Source organism: Oryx dammah, unplaced genomic scaffold (assembly GCF_014754425.2).
Source record: "Oryx dammah isolate SB20612 unplaced genomic scaffold, SCBI_Odam_1.1 HiC_scaffold_21, whole genome shotgun sequence".
NCBI classification, from domain to species: Eukaryota; Metazoa; Chordata; class Mammalia; order Artiodactyla; family Bovidae; genus Oryx; species Oryx dammah.
In genome coordinates this window covers 4,580,581-4,595,135 of record NW_024070205.1, presented here as the reverse complement: position 1 = coordinate 4,595,135, position 14,555 = coordinate 4,580,581, and positions in this window count along the sequence as shown.

Here is a 14,555-nt window from a genome sequence, read left to right as displayed (position 1 = left end):
TGCCTTTTCAGAAAATCAATTCTAAGTTTCATGAATTTTTTCCATGGCTTGTATTCTCTGTTTCATTTATTTCTACTCTAATCTCTCTTTCCAGCCTTCTGCTAACATCAGGCTAGGTTTTGCTTCTTTTCCTAGCTTCTTGCAGTGTAAAGTTAGGCTGTTTATTTGAGATCTTGTTTTTTAATGTAGGCGTTTATAACTGTAAGCTACCTTCTTAGTACTGTTTATGCTGATTCCATAAATCTCGGTATATTGTGTTTTTGTTTTTGCTTATCGTAAAGGATGCAATTTATTAACAGCAAAATGGAAGAGAAACATGGGGCACGGAGGTGGTGGTGGCTGGTTCTGGGTCCCCTCTCAAAAGAGGCCACCTTCCCAGCACCTCAGGGTGGTCACCAACCTGGAAATTCTCTGACCCTTGTACTTGAGGAGTTTTTATGGAAGCTTTATCATGTAGGTACAACCCCTGGAGAATATGGGGTGGGGCTGAACGTTCAAGCTTCTGATCTCAGCTTGGTCTTTCTGGTGACCCTTCCCTCAACCTAAAGCTATCCAGGAGCCCACCCAAAGTCGCCTCATTAGAACAAAAGCCACTGTTATCATCCAAGGGATTTAAGACCGCTGTGTGGGATACTCCTATCACCCCCTCACTTAGGAAATGACTAGTCTTAGGAGGTCTAGGGAGGAACCAAAGTGGAGACCGGTTATGTGTTTCTGTTTATGTCGCACACAGGAACTAAGTTTTTACTCTGTATTATCACGAGCATAGTGTAGCCTCCTGAAGTCATCGGCATGTTCCTTTACACATCAAAATTTGTGTAATCCTTTTTCCTGGGAATCTGCCTTTTTAAACACATTTTAACCCTCACTAAGTGATACTCAAACTACTGCACAGTTGCACTCATCTCACACGCTAGTAAAGTAATGCTCAAAATTCTCCAAGCCAGGCTTCAGCAATACGTGAACCGTGAACTTCCTGATGTTCAAGGTGGTTTTAGAAAAGGCAGAGGAACCAGAGATCAAATTGCCAACATCTGCTGGATCATGGAAAAAGCAAGAGAGTTCCAGAAAAACATCTATTTCTGCTTTATTGACTATGCCAAAGCCTTTGACTGTGTGGATCACAATAAACTGTGGACAGTTCTGAAAGAGATGGAAATACCAGACCACCTGACCTGCCTCTTGAGAAATCTGTATTTAGGTCAGGAAGCAACAGTTAGAACTGGACATGGAACAACAGACTGGTTTCAAATAGGAAAAGGAGTACCTCAAGGCAGTATATTGTCACCCTGCTTATTTACCTTATATGCAGAGTACATCATGAGAAATGCTGGACTGGAAGAAACACAAGCCGGAATCAAGATTGCCGGGAGAAATATCAATAACCTCAGATATGCAGATGACACCACCCTTATGGCAGAAAGTGAAGAGGAACTAAAAAGCCTCTTGATGAAAGTGAAAGAGGAGAGTGAAAAAGTTGGCTTAAAGCTCAACATTCAGAAAACGAAGATCATGGCATCTGGTCCCATCACTTCATGGGAAATAGATGGGGAAACAGTGGAAACAGTGTCACTTTATTTTTTGGGGCTCCAAAATTACTGCAGGTGGTGATTGCAGCCATGAAATTAAAAGACACTTACTCCTTGGAAGGAAAGTTATGACCAACCTAGATAGTATATTCAAAAGCAGAGAGATTACTTTGCCGACTAAGGTCCATCTAGTCAAGGCTATGGTTTTTCCAGTGGTCATGTATGGATGTGAGAGTTGGACTGTGAAAAAGGCTGAGAACCAAAGAATTGATGCTTTTGAACTGTGGTGTTGGAGAAGACTCTTGAGAGTCCCTTGGACTGCAAGGAGATCCAACCAGTCCATCCTGAAGGAGATCAGCCCTGGGATTTCTTTGGAGGGGATGATGCTAAAGCTGAAGCTCCAGTACTTTGGCCACCTCATGCGAAGAGTTGACTCATTGGAAAAGACTCTGATGCTGGGAGGGATTGGGGGCAGGAGGAGAAGGGGATGACAGAGGATGAGATGGCTGGATGGCATCACGGACTCGATGGACGTGAGTCTGAGTGAACTCCGGGAGTTGGTGACGGACAGGGAGGCCTGGCGTGCTGCGGTCCATGGCGTCGCAAAGGGTCGGACATGACTGAGCGACTGAACTGAACTGAAGTGATACTTAGGGCTTCCCTGGTGGTGCAGAGGTTAAAGCGTCTGCCTCCAATGCAGGAGACCTGGGTTCAATCCCTGGGTCGGGAGGATCCCCTGGAGAAGGAAATGGCAACCCACTCCAGTACTCTTGCCTGGAGAATCCCATGGACAGAGGAGCCTGGTGGGCTGCAGTCCACGGGGTCGCAGAGTCGGACACAACTGAGCGACTTCACTTTCACTTGTTCCCTAGCAAACATCTGGTGGAGAACAAAGCTACTCAAGTTTTTAAGTGATACTTATTATATTAAATTTTAGAGTTGCTACTATGAATGGTCTCCCCAGAAAATGCAATAATAACAAATCACAAAATATTTCGTATGTTTTCAAAAGGTCCATAAACCCGAGATGTCCATTCATGGATGCTTTAGCTGTCTGTGAACACCAGATTCAGAGCCCTCAGGTAAAGACTAGAGTTGTGTTCCAGTATGTTAGACTCTTCTTCTATGCATGGGAAGGACTGAGTGCGTGTTAGCTTTGATTCTGGGAACGTGTGACCGCGCCGCACGCACTGGGTCAGAGACAGGCACATCACCCTGTAGCGTTGTGGGGTACCGTTCACCGGGCACAGCGCTGACATGTAAAGCGTGTGCTAGAGAGTGACAGCCGAGGCATTCACATGCACAGAGCTTACAGTGCAGCTGGAGGCAAGCAAATCACAAATATTAAAGAATAAGTAGCGACACAACCTAGTCTGTTCCGAGACAAGTCTGGGACGCTGGGGGGCAGGGTGTCCTGAGACTGCCCAGGGCAGGCGTTCCACAGGCCTGAGCACCCACGAAGCTGAGTCTGGGAAGAAAGTTGAAATTTTGAATAAGTGGAGAGATGGAGAATGCTTTGAATATGCTTCAATTTTTATTCTGCTAAAAATGTGTGAATACAGACCCTTTCTGTGGTGGGCACTGGAAAGGCATGTTGGGCTTGGGGGCGGGGTGGAGGGGATGGTAAATAAAAGCCAGATTGTCGAGGGCCCTGAATGTCAGCTCAGTCATTTCCTCAGCCTCGGACATTACTTGGTGGCCCTGCAGAACCAAATATTAATAAACGTGTGAGAGCACGATCGTCACTACCAATGAAAGGAAAGGCGCTTGCTGCCATGGCAGAAAGAAGGCAAACACCATGTGGAATAGCAGCGTGTGGAGCCCAGCCCAGATCAGGTTTTTGTAACTGCCCGTAACCGGGTGTCTGATCATGCACTTTTGACAAGAAGCAGGGAGAGGGACTCAGCAGGGCAGAGTCGTCTCTGATGATTTACTGATCGGAGCCAATTAGGAGAGCTCCGGTCGAACTGGATTGAGTTTCTCTGAAATTACTTTTCAAAGTAAAGACAACAGGAGTGAATGTGTGCAATGCTGCATTTTCCACTTGATAGTCCGTAAAATAACCGAAAATCACTCCCCCCGTCCCCACTGGGCTTCAAAGTGGGACTTTTGAAGTGCAAAAATCAAGTGACCTGAAATGCAAAGCTTTTGTGCAGCTATTTCATCTTCCATTTGAATATCTCCCCGTACTCTTCACACATGGACTGAATCAAATCTTCCTCTGGGCTCAGTATTTTTATCTGAGTGGCTGTATGGTTCTGAACAAATGTCAGGTCTAGAGAGTGTGTGTATGTGTCTTGAGTCAAACTTTAGAATAGCGCAATAATGAAATAGACCAAAGGAAAATGGATGGTGAAGAAACAGCCCCGTGCTCGATGCTGTACACATATACACCTTAATAAACAAGATAATCACCAACAATAACATCCTGCTTTTTTGATGTCACTAAGGTTGGCGGTGGCCCATGTAAAAAAGCTTTAGATGTAAAACATTTGTATGATTCTTGTGGGAAAATGTGTTTTCTTTCCACCATTTTGCATTAAAATATTTCAGAAATATATGACACTTTTATTGCATTTCTGGGTGGAAAAGGCTGCATGCACTTAGGGATTCTATTGATGACTTATGTTATTGGTTTATTGAATGTCATTGTCCTATGGAGTGCACCTTAAAATAGACATTGATTTTGCTCCTGTTTTTAATATTTCCCAACTGGCTTACTTTCACATATTATTTTATGCCATATCATTGCATTGTTTTCCTTGGAAGCAACTTGATTTAGAAGAGAAGGAATAGGCTCATCTCAGGAGTCATGCAGACGGGGGCCCCGGTCACACCCACCAGGAGTCACTTCCATCTTCTCTGAAATGACAGAAGCAACACACTCTGTCATTGTGGAAATTGTAAACTGTCCCAGGGCTGGGACCCTTCATGGTTCTTAGAAATTCCTTTTCATCTACTCAACTGTCCAGCTCTCAACTATTATTTCTTGATGCTGAAAATATATATGGTAGAGTCCTCTTTTCTCTTTCCGGATACCTGGTAATCCAGGTATTGAAAAAAGGAAAGAAGTTTAACCCAGAGAAAAGCAGGTACTGGGCACATCAGAAGGTGTGTATCTAAAATAATAATTGTGTCTAAAATAATGGTGCTAGTGGTAAAGAACCCCCCTGCCAATGCAGGAGACATAAGAGACACGGGTTTGATCCCTGGGTCGGGGAAATCCCCTGGAGAAGGGCTTGGCAATCCACTCCAGTATTCTTGCCTGGAGAATCCCACAGACAGAGGAGCCTGGTTGGCTACAGTTCGTGTGGTCGCAAAGAGTCAGACTCGACTGAGCAACTAACACAAAATAATAATAACTGGTGAGCAAGGGTCTGAGGGTACAGGTAATTAACTTTGCAATCTCTGTTTTTGAAACATAGACACTTTTAGAATCTATCTTCATGATTATGTTCTGGCTGGTTGAGATCACTTCTGGTGACCTCTGGAAAAGTGTAATTGAACTATAATCAACATAGAATAAATTATGTATATATATATATATTTAAAAACTTAATTGTTCTCTTAAGCAAGTAAAAATGGAGGTAAGAGGTTTTGGCAAGATAAATAGTGTTGGATAAGCCCCCAGTAGGAGCTGGACCTATCAAATCAGAATAACTATCTCACTGATTCTGGTAGAAGCCTTCTAAGGAATTTACTACTCTTTCCTTTTAAACATATTCTAAAAACCGTGACAAGCTTATGAAGATGTTGAAGTTTATTGTATTAAGCATGCTCTGCTGAGGAAGTCTCTTCTTATATTATTTACTTAGCAGTGATGCATACAACACATCTTTTATTTGTAAATGATGATAGAATCTCAGGGCTAGAAGAGTCCTTAGAGGCCACTGGACTCTATAACCCATCTGTTCTTTCATTCACCCTGCATGGTGATCCTTTCTAAATGTGCACATCTTCAAGGTCAGGAAACTTCCTGTCTTTCAAGACAACTGATTCTATGAACCTCAGCATCGATTTCCAGGAGATTCTGCACAGTGAGCATAAATATAGCATCCTATGGCATCTTACTATTGGTGCCACTTTTCCCTGGCAGCACCAAACGAAAAAGACAGTTTTACAGGCTGGACTTATAGCTCCATGCAGACCTTCTGATGTTCTCTAGTACCTGCTTTTCTCTCGGTTAAACTTCCCTATTTTCTTCAAGAATTTCTCTAACAACATGGTTTCAAAGATTTGATTTATATTAGATTTCCTTATGAAGTGTACTTATTCATATTAAAAGATTCAAGTGCTTCCCTAGTGGCTCAGCTGGTAAAGAATCCATCTGCAATGTGGGAGACCTGAGTTTGATCCCTGAGTTGGGAAGATCCCCTGGAGAAGGGAAAGGCTACCCACTCACCTAGAGCCAGACATCCTGGAATGCACAGTCAAGTGGGCCTTAGGAAGCATCACTATGAGCAAAGCTAGTGGAGGTGATGGAATTCCAGTTGAGCTATTTCAGATCCTAAAAGATGATGCTTTGAAAGTGCTGCACTTAACATGCCAGCAAATCTGGAAAACTCAGCCATGGCCACAGGAGTGGAAAAGGTCAGTTTTCTTTCCAACCCCAAAGAAAGGCAATGCCAAAGAATGCTCAAACTACCGCACACTTATACTCATCTCACATGCTAGTAAAGTAATACTCAAAATTCTTCAAGGCTTCAACAGTACATGAACCCTGAGCTTCCAGATGTTCAAGCTGGATTTAGAAAAGACAGAGGAACCAGAGATCAAATTGCCAACATTCGCTGGATCATCGAAAAAGCAAGAGATTTTCAGAAAAACATCTACTTCTGTTTTATTGACTGTGCCAAAACATTTGACTGTGTGGATCACAGAAAACTATGGAAAATTTTGAAAGAGATGGAAATACCAGACCACCTGACCTGCCTCCTGAGAAATCTGTATGTGAGTTAAGAAGCAACAGTTAGAACTGACATGGAACAACAGACTGGTTCCAAATGAGGAAGGGAGTTCGTCAAGGCTGTATATTGTCACCATGCTTATTTAACTTATATGCAAAGTACATCATTTGAAATGCTGGGCTGGATGAAGCACAAGCTGGAATCAAGTTTGCCGGGTGAAAATATCAGTAACCTCAGATACACAGATGACACCACCCTTATGGCAGAAAGTGAAGAAGAACTAAAGAGCCTCTTGATGAAAGTAAAAGTGGAGAGTGAAAAAGTTGGTTTAAAACTCAACATTCAGAATACTAAGATAATGGCATCCAATCCCATCACTTCATGCCAATAGATGGGGAGACAATGGAAACAGGGACAGACTTTATATTCTTGGGCTCCAAGATCACTGCAGATGGTGACTTCAGCCATGAAATTAAAAGACACTTGCTCCTTGGAAGAACAGCTATGACCAACCTAGACAGCATATTAAAAAGCAGAGATACTACTTTCCCAACAAAGGTCCGTCTATGGTTTTTCCAGGAGTTATGTATGGATGTGAGAGTTGGACTGTGAAGAAAGCTGAGGGCTGAAGAATTGATGCTTTTGAACTGTGGTGTTGGAGAAGACTCTTGAGAGTCCCTTGGACTGCAAGGAGATTCAACCAGTCCATCCTAAAGGAAATCAGTCCTGAATATTCATTGAAAGGACTGATGCTGAAGCTGAAGCTCTGATACTTTGGCCACCTGATGCGAAGAACTGACTCATTGGAAAAGACCCTGATGCTGGGAAACATTGAAGGTGGGAGGAGAAGGGGACAACAGAGGATAAGATGGTTGGATGGCATCCCCAACTCGATGGACATGAGTTTGAGCAAGCTTCAGGAGTTGGTGATGGACAGGGAAGCCTGGCGTGCTGCCATCCACGGGATTGCAAAGAGTTGGATGTGACTGAGCAGCTGAACTGAACTGAAAGGATTAAAAGCATTAGAAATCTGGAGTTGCAGAAGGATTATCATTTTATTTGCCCTAGATAGTATCTTCCACTGTGACAGCCGCAGGGCATAGCTGTACCAGACAATATCAGAGGACGGCCGCATATCTTTTCATGTTAGGAAGGAAAGCCCTTTGCAGAGGCCCCCTAGCAGAGCCTCCTCAGGTTCCGTTGCCCAGGACTGAGTCACATGCCCGTGGCCCAGCTACCCAGGAGGATGTGAGAGAGTCTATCTTCAGCATCTATTACGGTGGAGGTGTGCTCTGCCCGTAAGGAAGGGCGTGAGATGTGCAGGGGAAACAACTTTTGGGTTGGCCCATCATTTCTGGTTCAGAGGAGTCCTTATCTTGAACAAGTTCACATTGCCTGCAAATTTGGTCAGCATGCCTTCTACATTTTAGTTCTAGTCATTTATATTCAAGTTTACTTATCCATTACACACACACACAAATTATGGAAATTCTTTTGAAATACTACTATGCCCCAAGCACTTATAGTTCTCATTTTGCTCACACAGAAATAACTGCGTAATAGGCTTTATTATGCCCACTTCATACATTAGCTTTAGCTTAAAAAATAGCTGCTCGCCTGAGCTCCCCTGAGCTTCCGGCTCCCCTGAGCGCCCCTGCATGCACGCGCGCGCATGCTCAGTCGCCTTCAACTCTTTTGCGACCCCGTGGCCTGCAGCCCACCAGGCTCCTCTGTCCACGGGATTCTCCAGGCAACAGTACTGGAACAGGTTGCCATTTCTTCTCCAGGGGATGTTCCTGACTCACAGATCAAACCCCAGTCACTTGTGTGTCCTGCATTGGCAGGTGGGTTCTTTACCACGGCGCCACCTGGGAAGCCTGCCCGAGTTCTCATAGCCTAGTAAGTATCAAAGTTGGCTTTTGAAAATCAGTTTTCAAGGCTCCTACTCTTTGTTTATTCTATTTCATTATTCTGGCTCCCTGGTGGTCACTAGAAACTTCTCTCTGAGCTGATCCATAGGTCAGAACTCTGCCTGTGTTGCTTCTCCTCTGCACCGCACCCTCTCCTCTAGCCCCCGTGGGCTGACTCGGTCCTGTGGTCCCCGAGACCCCCGTCTGCCCAGCCTTCCTTAGGGCTGTGAACTTGGGTAACCCATGTTCCCTCCCGTGAGGCAGAGCCAAGGCTCCTTTTGCTCACTTCCTATTTCCAGCACCTGTTAAAAGGATGAATGAATAATGAGTGATGCACATTCATCCAGCAGTTAAAAGGGTGAGCAGATAGTCAACGAGTGGAGGAATATACTATTGCGATGACTTTTTCTGTATCACCTGGTTTCCACCACTGCCTCTCTGACTCAGATCCATGGCAGACTGTTTAAAAATAACTTTTAAAATTTGTTTTTGGCTTTGCCAGGTCTTCACTGCCATGCAGGCTTGTCTCTGGTTGTGGCAAGGGGCGGGGCTACCCTGTAGCTGTGACCTGTGGCTTTGCATTGCAGCGGCTTCTCTTGCTGCGGAGAGCAGACTCCAGGCGCGAGGGCTGCAGGAGTGGCGGCTCCCGGGCTCTGGAGCACAGGTTCAGTAGTTCTGGCATACCGACTTTGTTGCTCCGTGGCACGTGGGAACCTCCCAGAGCAGGGATTGAACCCTTGTCTCCTGCACTGACGAGTCCCCAGAGAAGCCCCCTGGCAGATTTTTAGGCTTATATACTGACCCATGAGAAGGCACTGATGCCTGCCTCATGACACAGTTACCACCCTTCTCAGGTAATATTTTCATCTTTTCAAGCCTTCTAAGAGACCAGGCCTCAGCCTACAGAAATTGCTCCAGTGGTAAGGATTTCAGGCCCCGAGGCAGTTCTGTGGTGCTTGGTGAGGTCTCAGCCTGTTTTGCCTGAGTGAAACCTCTGCAAATCCTCAGGTCTGTTAAAAAAAGAGCAAAACAAAACCGTCAAGCACCAGCTCCTCTAAGTTTGTCCCAAACACATCACCTATTCAAATTGCCCTATTGCACAGCATCAAATGCCATCATATTTAAGACGAACAGAGCAGAGTCATTTTTTTTTTTTCCACAGGGAAGTGGAATTGAAGGCTGGGAGCATCACACAAATAACTGGCCACAGTCTGGGAAGTCTGATGAAAACCCCGCTGTTTCCATAGTTTCTCTTTGCCAGTGCCCTGCATAGACGTTCAATAGATTCAAAGCTGCCATAAATTTCCTAACTGCTGTTCAGAAGCAAAATAGGGGAAAAAATGAAAACAAAAACCATTTTCATTTTTGTGAAGAAAAAATAAAATTGATCTCTAATGGTCCATGATGGAAGTTACCAAAAATTCCAGTCTGTCTGTCAAGGCCCCTAAACGCATCCTTCTGTGATAGAGGTGGCGGTGTTCCTGTTAACATTTGTTCTTGGGACTTAGAAAGGGGAGGCGCCAGGACTAAGGAGAGACTAAGGCTGTAACAGGTCTGCTTGGTAAGCAGCACAAACGGGTCACACTAAGCCCCACTGATCCAGCACCCAGACTAAGTCCCACAGCCTCTGCCTGAAGGGAAGAAGGTGACACACTTTTGGAAAATGGTAGAAAACCGTCAGAAACTGGTCCTGTCAACCTAGTAGGTGTTTGGATGGATGCCCCTTTTTCTACAGGAAAATGTTTGGAGCCAGGACCCAAGGTTTTCACATTTTAATGGCAATGCTCATAGGTAACTCACTCTTTTCTTATTACTTGTATAAGGTGATTGGTACCCTTGTTACAGTGTTTAAGATGGTTAGTTAGCAACTAGTGTTAATGCTATATTAGAGATTACTGTCAACTGAAAATTATGAGTTTTGAGTAACAGAAAGTAATGAGTACAGGGAATATTTAGGCAATGAGTCCTTGGACTTTAATTTTTTCTTGATTTCTATTTATTAAAATAAAGAAAACACCTGAGTCATTTAAGATAAAGATGAAACGTGTCTGTAAGTTTTTGTAGAAATAATTTTCTGTTAAATATTTCATTAGCTATGACTTTCTGTAAAGTGGGAATATAGCAAAGGGTCATTTAACAGTTCATGATATTTATATTAAACATAAATTCTATGTCCTTTTTATCCATGAATATAATTTATTCTTATGTAAATATGGGGTATTCCAGATAATATGAATTTTCCCTATCTTGATTATGTTTTAAATACAATCTTATCATAGAATCAGATATTCAAATAAAAGAATTTTAGAAAAATAAAAGGAAGTGACCTTTTTGAATTAAATGAATAGACTTCACATAAACAACATAACAGCTTTAAGCAATCCACCTTGTTCTATAAATACAAGGACCTAAATAACCAATTCACTGTCAACTAAAATACCCAGTAAGAAAACAATGACACAGGTAATCCCACCAATATCCCTTAATCCTTTTATCTTGATTGACAGCAGACATTCTTTGCCAAGCTAGTCAAATAGCCAATAAAAGAAGTTTCAGTCTCTCTTCCCATTTTAATTTTCTAGGTTCATGAAATAAATATGTCTCACCTTATTTTATGTTGGAGATGTCAATAGAACAGATTTTAAGCAAAGTGAAAGCATAAATTACCTTTCTACTTGTAATATCTAATTCTTCTTACTTTCTTCAGACTATTGACCTAAATATTGACCTTTCTTCAGACCTGTTGACCCAGACTTTGTCTCTTTTTTCCCCATGATGGTAGTAAAATCTAAAACTAGTTTTTCTTGTTTATATTTAAAGGAAACACATACTAATAATAATCAAGTGATTGGTAGTTATTTTGTGAAAGATTGAATCTATAAATTTTAAGAGTTGCAAGATAAAATACAGTCAGCAACCATAAAGAAATATCCCTCTCTGTACTTATTTGCTGACCAGAGATAAATGCAAGGCGACTGTAATGTAAAGAAGGAAGTGTCTGATTCCAGGCCCTCCTCCTTCTCACAACTGCCTCGCACCTTCCTGTCTCTGGTTTCTTCCCACTTCACTCTGGTACAGATCCCGTGGGATGGGTCTTTATAAGTACCAGCTTAATCCCCATTGCCTTCCAAAAATTAATTAATGAAACAAAACAGCCTCAATGCCAGGCCTTCTCCAATCTGGCTACATTTAATCTTTCTGACTTGCTCTTCCTGCATAAATCCTCCATGCCAACTAGATTGCCAAGCACACTGTCACCTCTAAACGTCTAATGGTTTTCCATGAAACAGTTTTTGTTGATTCGGCTAAGTCTGCATGTGTCTTTGCCAATCTGATCCATACTTGAAAACCTATCTTAAATTCTACCTACAAAATCTTCCCAATCCAGCCCATCCTGAAGATCGCTCTCTCTCCAGAGCAGCCGTTGTTCATATGATTCACTTGGAACCCATTATATCCTGTTCAGTGTTCTCTCTAATGTTGTCTTAATTTACAATTTCATTTAATTTTTTCACACATTTGTCTTATTTTTCCATTAAACTAGTGAGGACGGGGGTCAGTTTTTATTCCATGTTATCCACAGTGTTATTTTATATGCAGTAGATATGTAATCAATATTTATTGATTGATTTGATTTAAAATGTTTAGTTTTCACAACTAAAGATTTACAACAATCTCTCATTCAATGTTTTTTCCTTAAAACCTGACTTGTTGGTGAGTCACTCAGTCATATCCAACTCTTTCCAACCCCATGGACTGCAGCACCCCAGGCTTCCCTGTCCTTCACTGTCTTCTGGATTTGCTTAAATTTATGTTCATTGAGTCGATGATGCCATCCAACCTTCTTATCCTCTGTCACCCCGTTCTCCTCCTGCCCTCAAGCTTTCTCAGCATCTGGGTCTTTTCCAATGAGTTGGCTCTTTGCATCAGGTGGCCAAAGTATTGGAGCTTCAGCTTTAGCATCAGTCCTTCCAATGAAGAGTCAGGGTTGATTTCCTTTAGGATTGACCTCTTTGATCTCCTTGCAGTCCAAGGGACTCTCAAGAGTCTTTTCCAGCACCACAATTCAAAAGCATCAATTCTTTGGTGTTCAGTCTTCTTCATGGTCTAACTCTCACATCTGTACATGACTCCTGGGAAAACCATAGCTTTGACTATATAGACGTTTGTCAGCAAAGTGATGTCTCTGCTTTTTAATACCCTGTCTAGGTTTGTCATAGCTTTTCTTCCAAGGAGCAAGTGTCTTTTAATTTTATGGCTGTAGTCACCATCCACAGTGATTTTGGAACCCAAGAAAATAAAGTCTGTCTTGGCTAAATCTTCTCAAATGTTCCCCTAGTTTGATCCTCACTTAATATCCATACATTCTTTGAGAACCTGCTATACGCAAAGCATTTTCTATATTTGCATAAATACAAGTTTTCTTATTCCGTTATGCCGTAAGCATACTGAGGCCTGGCCTGTGTCTTCTGCTTTGTGTCTCTCACAATCCTCTGTGAGGCTCAGAATAGGTATCTTATAAATTTAAGAAAACAGTAAATTAAAATTTCTACTAAGGGGTCAAAAAAGACTTCCCAGGTGTCATTAGTGGTAAAACACCTATCTGCCAATGCAGGAGACATAAGAGACGCAGGTTCGATCCCTGGGTTGGAAAGGTCCCCTGGAGGAGGGCATGGCAACCCACTCCAGTGTTCTTGTCTGAAGAATCCCATGGACGGAGGAGCCTGCTGGGCTACAGGCTATAGCCTTGCAAAGGGTAGGACAAAACTTAGCAGCCTGCAGAGTAGGAGTGACTTAGCACAGCAGATCACAATGGGTCAAAATATGGTTGCTTCAGGAGCCAACGTGAATTTTGAGAGACTATAGTGCAGAATGTTAAAATCAAGACAGATGACAGACTTTAGGCACATTTCAAGGTTCTGTGAAAGCTCCCAGGAGGCAGCCTGAAGGAGCAAGTCTGTGCAGAGATTTCTCTGGATAAACTGGCCGCAATGCCAAGCTGGAGCCCAGCCCTCACGTGCCAGGTTGGGGGTTACATTCTCACCACAACCAGCCAGAGTGGCTCCAAGGAGACTGCAGTCTCACATAATTTGTGGAAAGAGCAGGAGCGGCAACTTAGCCTAGATTCTCCACCTACCCGAGGAACCTAGAGGCGAAAGGGCGTGCCTGGGGCCGCAGGAGAAGGAGAGGAGGGCGAGGGGGATGCTGCTGGGCTGGGCTGGGCAGCGACCGCTTCCCCTCCACTTGTGAAGCAGAGCCCGTGGACCTGAGGTTCTTAGGGAATCACGGGAGGGGTGGCAGCCAGTGGCCAGTGTGAAACGGGTCCTGGTCCATCTTAGAAGGTTCAGGAACGCCAACGGACGGACTGAGTGGGTGAAGTGAAGTAAACCTCGGGAAATCCATGGGGAAGGGGCTGGTGGAGGGGTAACTTGAGAGCAAGGCCTGCTGGCAGCTCTCTGCGGTCTTCACCGGAGCATCGGAGACCAAGGACCCAGCAAAGAGCCCCTGGAATAAGTCCCCCTGAGGCACCTGCCAGGCTCAGGGAGCGTGAAGTATGCACCGCCAGCTCCCGGCAGGGGATTCCTTCTGAACCCTTCTGACACTCAGGCGGAAGTCTAGAAGGGTAGGGGGGTGGAGTGGAGGGAAAAAGAAGGGGGAACTCCTCAAGTCATTTCCAAGACAGCCTGAAGTCCACCTAGCAGATGGAGGAAGAAGATTCAATTCTGAAATGTACTGAAACTTCACTGTTCTTAGGACTATTTAGCATCGGTGTTCAAAATATGACCTTAAGACTATTATTACTCAAGGCTGAGCAGAAAAGACTTGGAGTCTGCTGGAGATTTTATCCAAGCTTTTACCCCCGACTCCATTAAATATGTTGAAAGGCACAATGGGTGGGGGCAAGGTGTTTCGCTTATATGATTATAACTCATGAGTTGTTCCGTATTCCTCTTAATTAAAGGCTTGCAGATTAATTTTTTCTGTGCTCAAAATCCTGCGAGAATCAAATCTAAGTAAAATATCTAACAACAAAGTTTTGGAAGAGCTTTTTGCAAGTTCAGTTAAATGGAACTTGCATTAGAACTCTCCTTTAGAATGTAGCCTGTAATTCCTATGTCACCTCTCTATTACCTATAAGGATGATTATTTTTTGATTGCTTGTTCAGTCACCAAGTTATGACTGACTCTTTGTGACCCCATGGACTGCA